Below are 7,500 nucleotides of genomic sequence, written 5' to 3'. Positions count from 1 at the left end.
ATAAGCATAAACAAATAACCTCGACTCAATGAAAGAACCTCCGTATGACAGATCGATCTAATAGAAATAGTAGTCAGATGTTCTTGAAGTAATGTACGAAATGTTCTTCAACGAAGGAATGACACATTGGATCATGTAGTTCTGGAAATTCAAAGAGATGGGATGACCAAAGCTGGAATTTCATTTTCAAAATAGATCTGTTTGATCAAAGATGACTAGGGACTAAACACAACAACGACAAAAACAACAATAACAGCAACATTGGCGTTGTGTGGGAATTAACGCTTTCCAGCTAGTAAATGCTTTCTCGCTGTTTGATGCCCAGACGTCAACATTAAAGAAAGATTTAAGCGTTCAGCTATCAATGTATCTTATCTTCCATAATTTCGTGGGTTACAAGCTGGAAAAGCACTTGAAGCTTCGTCGGAGCCAGCTCGACAATAACTTGCCTACGCTTTCGTTTTTGATACAAGTCACTCAACAATTATTATGCCTGTTGACTGGGCCATGTTTTGTGTTCCAGCATCTTATAAATCTACTGCTCATGATCACATGCATCGTAAGGTGAGGAATTAAAACATACACGCACTCAAAGATGAACACAAAAATGCACAAACATATATAATAAAAATAAGTGCCTATGATGCAGGAGTGGCTGTACAGGCGCAGGAGTGGCTGTGTGGTAAGTAGCTTGCTTCCCAACCACATGGTTCCGGGTTCAGTCCCACTGCATGGCACCTTGGGCAAGTGTCTTCTACTATAGCCTCGGGCCGACCAAAGCATTGTGAGTGGATTTGGTAAACGGAAACTGAAAGAAGCCCGTCGTATATATGTATATGTATATATGTGTGTGTGTGTGTGTTTGTGTGTCTGTATTTGTCCCACCCCCAACATCGCTTGACAACCGATGCTGGTGTGTTTACGTCTCCGTAACTTAGCGATTCGGCAAAAGAGATCGATAGAATAAGTACTAGGCTTACAAAGAATAAGTCCTGGGGTCGATTTGGTCGACTAAAAGCAGTGCTCCAGCATGGCCGCAGTCAAATGACTGAAACAAGTAAAAGAGCAAAAGAGTATATATATATATATATATATATATATATATATTTATACAAACATATACACACACACATATACACATATACACATAGTATGTACTTATAGTTATGGTATACACTTGTGTGTATGTGTGTTTGTTTGTCTTTTGTTGTCGACGATGACCAAGACTCCTTGTTGGTTTCAATGTCTTACCTAGACTGCTGGATTCAGCGATGGATGACGAGTTTTGTCGAATACCAATTTTCATATCCGAATGTGCGACATTTGGTGTACTATTTACCTTAGCTTTCTACGTGAACTCTCACAGCAGCAGCAGCAGCAGCAGCAGAATTTTTACTTTAGCTTTTGCAACCGTTTGTGCCTCAGTGTCAATCAGTCTGTGTGGCAGTCGTGTCCAGTATTCAACCATAATATTGGAGTATTGTAAAGAGGTATTTAGACAATCACTGAACCCTCTTCTTTTGCACTTCCCACTCAGCACATCTTTGCTGACAGAATTCCTTCTTTTTGTATAAGTCTATGTCCCTTGGCTACTTAGAAATAAGGAAGAACAAATGTCGTGCTGATGACGGCTAATGAGTCAGAAACATACGCCCAAGACTGTCCTCTCATCTGACAATATAACCTGTCCATTTCTTTAAAAGTATGTCAGTTTTGGAGAATGATTGATTCTTCAGATTATCTCCCCTTTTCAAGTAGAACTTATCTCAGTCGCCATTTTGTAATTATGATACTTCATTGAGAGGCGGAGATAAATTATGATACTCCGAGAGGCGGAGGTAACTGATATTCCTGCACTTGTTTATTTTGTTCATATACATGCTGCTGACCACGCTGAGTTATTTCTGTTAGTACATTTTTGTTTAAATTTTCAACAAGGAAGCTGTTTAAGAACGGTTGGTGGGTGTGTGTTTTTTGTCATACGAATGAAACGCTCAGCCCTCTGTAAGAGTGTATACAATCTTTGGATGTTGGCTCACCATTTTCAAATTTGCGGTGCCTGCTAGAACATAGCCGCTGTCTAGTGACTGAAACAAGCAAAAGAAATGATATAACACGCTGCCCACTCATATGTGGACCTGCTGGGTATCATCACTGACTAAATTCGTACAAAATGTAACAAGTTGAATAACACGCCAGCACCAAAGCACTCCCAAGAAAATTAAGCTTAGATCTTGGATTAGTCAAATCTAGCCATGAATCAGACGTAACATCAGTCAGCAGGGACGCAGAGGTGGCACATAACAAAACAATGATGATCAACAAGAGAGATACGCCATTAAAAGGTTAATAACATCCGGAAACTGAAATTCCCAAATATATATCAAGGAAAATGAAGAAAAGGAAAACACCAAACAAAACAAACAAAAGCTTCTATAAATATTGTCAGGGCATTCTCACATAGCATCTGTTATCCCAGAACACTTCTGTAGATGTTTTCCATGGTTTAACTAATTGTTTTTATTGCAAGACAGGAAGCTCTTGATGTATTTCTCAAACCACGAATAATAATAAAACATAATGTTTATAATGATATCGTAATATGATGTCATGGCAGTAATACACCCAACTAAAACGGTTGAAAAAAAAAATGTTTTACACATTGTTATAATCGGTTATTCTTTTACGCGTTTCAGCAACTGGAATGAAGCCAAAGCGTTCCAGTCGATGATGTCAGAGTCTTAATCTACGAAGGTCGGAGGCGGAGGAAGACGAAAGACGAAAGTGACAAAATTTAAGGGAAGTAACCGACTCTGATTATTGAACATGCTCGAAGGTGTTTTGGTTTCACGCAAAGATTCTGACATGCCGAACCGATACACTTTAATGTAAACACACACGCAGACACACACACATACAGACACACACACGTGAGGTACTCCACAGCGTCACTGGATAGTCTGAAATTTTAATGATACCCTACAGCTATTCATATTGAAAATATTAGACAGGTATACTTTACTCATGTATGTATGTACGTATATGTATATATATATATATATATATATATATATATATATATATATATATATATATATATATATATATATATATATATATATGTATGTATGTATGTATGTATGTATGTATGTATGTATATATATATATATATATATATATATATATATATATATATATATATATGTATGTATGTATGTAAGTATGTATATGTATATATGTATATATGTATGTATATATATATATATATATATATATATATATATATATATATATATATATATATATATATATATATATATATATATATATATATATATATATATACATATATACATATATTGAAACATATTGAGAGATACATGAATGCTCTACTTTTCTGAATATGATATTTTATTCCTTAGAATTTAACTGTGATAAATGAGAAATCATCAAAACGTATGAATACATAAAGTTTCATAAGAATGCGGTCGGCTATCGATGCTGTGCGAAACTACTGGTAGCTAACAACAGCTAAATACATGCTGATTAAAACGCATTGTTGGTGTTCATGAAAAGCTACTCTTGAAACACCATACTAGTTAACGATATAGATGTGGTCTTTCTTTCATTTAATTTATGTCAGCCATCACTGCACGTCCTAAGCTGTCATCGCATATTGTAAGGATTCGTATTGCTAGGAAATGTGAACAATTTGAGTTGCGTAGCTTTTAGGAATCGCTAGGAAGTCGTATTATGAATATATCTGTATATTCTGTTTCTTGGATTCCTGTATTTTGGTGCTATTCAACGAGACAAGGTTGTTTGTCATGTGACCAAGGCAGAATGACTAAGCCGTCGCTACGCATAGAGGCACGTGAGCAGAAGTACTTACACACACACACACACACGTATATATATGTGTGTATGTGTGTGTGTGTGTGTGCATGTGAGTATGTGTGTTTGTACGTGTGTATATGTATATATATATATATATGTATATATATATATATATATATATATATATATATATATATATATATACAGAAATTAAATAAATACTGTTTAATTGACACTATATTAGGTTTTTTACAACGCAAAAAAATATGAAATTTAATCAACGAAAAAGAAAGAAAGGAAGAAAGGAAGAAAGAAAGAAAGAAAGGAAAATTGAGCTGTGATATATTAATGGCACACCCTGAAGAAATAGTAGCACAGCCTGAAGAAATTCATGTGGAAATACCATTAGCAGGAACGCAGTGCCATTGATGGAAATGTATGTCAATCAGAGAGAGAGAGTATCTCCGTCTCGTGAAGTGCAACAGCACAAAAGAGACGAGATAGAAACCATTGATAGAACTAGATAATTCTGAAGAATTATTGAAGTAGATTCAACAGACATCTTTCACAGGAAATTGTTTTAAAGAGATTGAACGTATCTCATGGAAAGGGTTAGCCTTTTCACAACTTTACAGTGAACTCGTTAATAAATGGGAGGGTTAAATATAATTAGATAGATGTCGCCATCGACAATCTGAAAGGAAGTAGATAAATAACCGCGATCACGTTTCATTTATAAGCTCATGTTTTCATCCAAGTGGGATTGCTAGTGGCTCGAGAAAGAATTCGCTGGCAAAATGCCTTTTTTTGCTCGTGGTTTGAAGATCAGCGAACATGAAATAGCAATAAATATCCTACCAGAGACTAGAGAGAAAGAAAGAAAGACTGAGGCAGCAGAGGAGGAAGAGAGAAAGAGTGGGAGAGAGAGAGGGAGGGTTGATTACGAGGAGTTGTGACGAGGAGATGAATTATTCACTCATTTTTGCCTCAGTTGAAGCTTGTATGTAACAGTCACACTATATCTATTTTGATTAACTTTAACGGGAACACTCGTTCTGTTGGTGTAATACCTAATAGCTACCCTCCAACTGTTCATATTACATCTATTAATCTCGGCCAGCCCTCACTCCACCCCTCACTCCACCCCTCACTCGTTCTCGCTATCTCGCTTACTCTCTTTCAGGGTTGCAACGACTAGTCCGTTTTCTCTTAGCGCCCTCGCACACCCAGAAGTGCGGGTGTGATTCCTCTGCGACTTATTTTTATCAACGAAATTATACAACGCTGTTAAAGAAGCACAACTGCTAAGAACTTAACTCCTGTTGGTTTGGAAAAGAAAAAACATTAACAAAGGAAGTAACAATATATTCGAATCTATCTATCTATCTATCTATCTATCTATCTATCTGTCCTCATAGCAGCCGGCTTCGGTCCCATTTTCCGCGGCTGGATGGCTGCCTTGTACAGAGGCATCCGTTCGGTAGTTCGCGTCAATGGGCATCTATCAAGACCCTTCGACATTGCACGTTCGGTCCGTCAGGGATGCCCCCTCTCGTCGCTTCTGTACGTGTTGACTCTCGAGCCACTACTGAGGAAGCTGGCGACGCTGAGGGGCATCCCGCGAGAGTTGGGATGCGGGACGAGCGTGTCGGCATACGCGGACGACGTCACCGTCATAGTGTCTAGCCAAAAGCACATCGAGCTTGTCGGCGAGACACTGAGAGACTACGAAGCGGTAACGGGAGCAAAAATCAACCGGGATAAGTCAGTGGGCTTGCGGCTCGGCACCTGGAGAAGCAACCCCATGCCGTCAAGTAGCGCCTCCGTCGTGGGACGTTGGACTGACGGTCCGGTTGAGATGCTCGGGGTCTGGTTTGGTCCAGACCTCCAAACGGAGAAGAACTGGGACGAGATAACGAGAAGGGTGGCCACTCTAGCCCGGCAATGGGCCGAGAGGAAGCTTTCCCTGAAAGGTCGGGCGGAGGTGGCGAACACGTACATCGCGTCCGTCATCTACTACCGCCTGACCGTCGTTCCTTGTCCCGACCCTACCATCACCAAACTGGAGCGCATCCTCTTCCGCTTCTTGTGGAAAGGAAGCGTTCCGATGGTTAGGCGATCCGTTTGCTGCCAACACCCGTTAAAAGGAGGACTGGGCATGCCGTGGTTGATGATGCGCAGACACGCGCTGAGACTGCGACATCTCCGGCTCTACGTAGACAGCGGTGAACAGGTGTGGTCACCGTTTGTGCGGCGCGCTTTCCCGCAGCTCGTCTCCATGACCGAACTGCAGTCATGGATCAAGAAGAGGCCGAGGAAGGGCGGATGGCACCGCCAGTGTCGCGCTGCTCTTCGGCAACTCCAACAACCCGGGTCAACCTTGAGCGACTGCATCACAACTAACGCATTCTATAGTGGATTAGTGGAGGGAAGGTACGACGACGATCTCGGGGCGAACCTGGGCGTCGACGAGGAATACCTGACCCGCCTGTTTAAGACGACCTTCGGGCCGGGACCTATGGACAACTTCCAGAGATCCCTGGCCTGGCAGTGCTATCGAGAAGCACTACCCGTTCGGGATAAGCTCTACAGGCATGGCTCGAGAAACACGGGGCCGACCTGTCCGAGATGCCGGCAGAGCGACGAAACCGTTCTGCACGCACTCGTACAGTGTCCCACCATTTCCGAGCTGTGGGCTTACGTCGAACAACTGCTATCGCGTGTGGGACGAGTCGGTCTATCAGCCGAGTCTATCGTGAATATTGTCGCGCCTCCTTCCTTTAAACGGGAAGGAAGAGCTATTTTCATCGTACTTGTGGCTATGGCGAAAGAATGTGTATGGTGGACGCGTCTGAAAGGTCTAGAGACAAAGACTTTCCTCTCTGGGCAATCTCTCATCAACTTCTTCAAGTATCACCTGAAGAGGAAGTTGAGAGTAGAAAGGGAAGTCTTGTCTAGTGAATGCTTCAAAAAAAGATGGGTGAATGTAGCAAGGATGGCACGTGTGAACGACGGAGCCATCTTGAGCATAACCCTATGAACAAGAAAAAAAACAAAAACAAAAAGGCAAAAGAGAGTCACTTACTGTTATAGTTTCTTCAATGAGAATATTGACCAAGGTTACCGTGGTCTTTTCCGTGGGCTTTTCCTTCCACGGCTAAACCTAAACTGTCCTCCCCTCTTTTTACACGAGAACATTACTGTGTGATACACGATCCCTATTGATCGGCCTTTCCTTTTCTTTTTTTTTCGATCCCTTTTGATCGAACAGCCCCTTTTTCCCTTCCTACGATCCCTTTTGATCGACACCACCAATTTTTTTTTTTTTTTTTGTTTTTTTGTTTCCTTCCTTCCCCCTCCCAAAAAGAAAAGCTCTACATTGTATTTGTCCCATCTTCGTTGAGCCCTGTGTGGCTAATAAAAGAAATGTATCTATCTATCGATTTATATTTCTCACTCCCTCCATCAGATCGATATTACCGGTACAGGTGCAACGGTACCACATGTCAGATTTCAAAATGATCACAAACCAGCGTGAAATGAAGTGCCTTGCTCAAGAACACAACGCAACGCCCGGTCCAGGAATCGAATATATTTATAATATATAATATAATCTCTATGGTAAAGTGTGTATTTCTAAGAGGAAGTTTTAAAACCCTAGAA

This window comes from Octopus bimaculoides, chromosome 11 (genome assembly GCF_046866305.1).
Source record: "Octopus bimaculoides isolate indiv1 chromosome 11, ASM4686630v1, whole genome shotgun sequence".
NCBI classification, from domain to species: domain Eukaryota; kingdom Metazoa; phylum Mollusca; class Cephalopoda; order Octopoda; family Octopodidae; genus Octopus; species Octopus bimaculoides.
Note: the sequence above shows the minus strand (reverse complement) of the source record.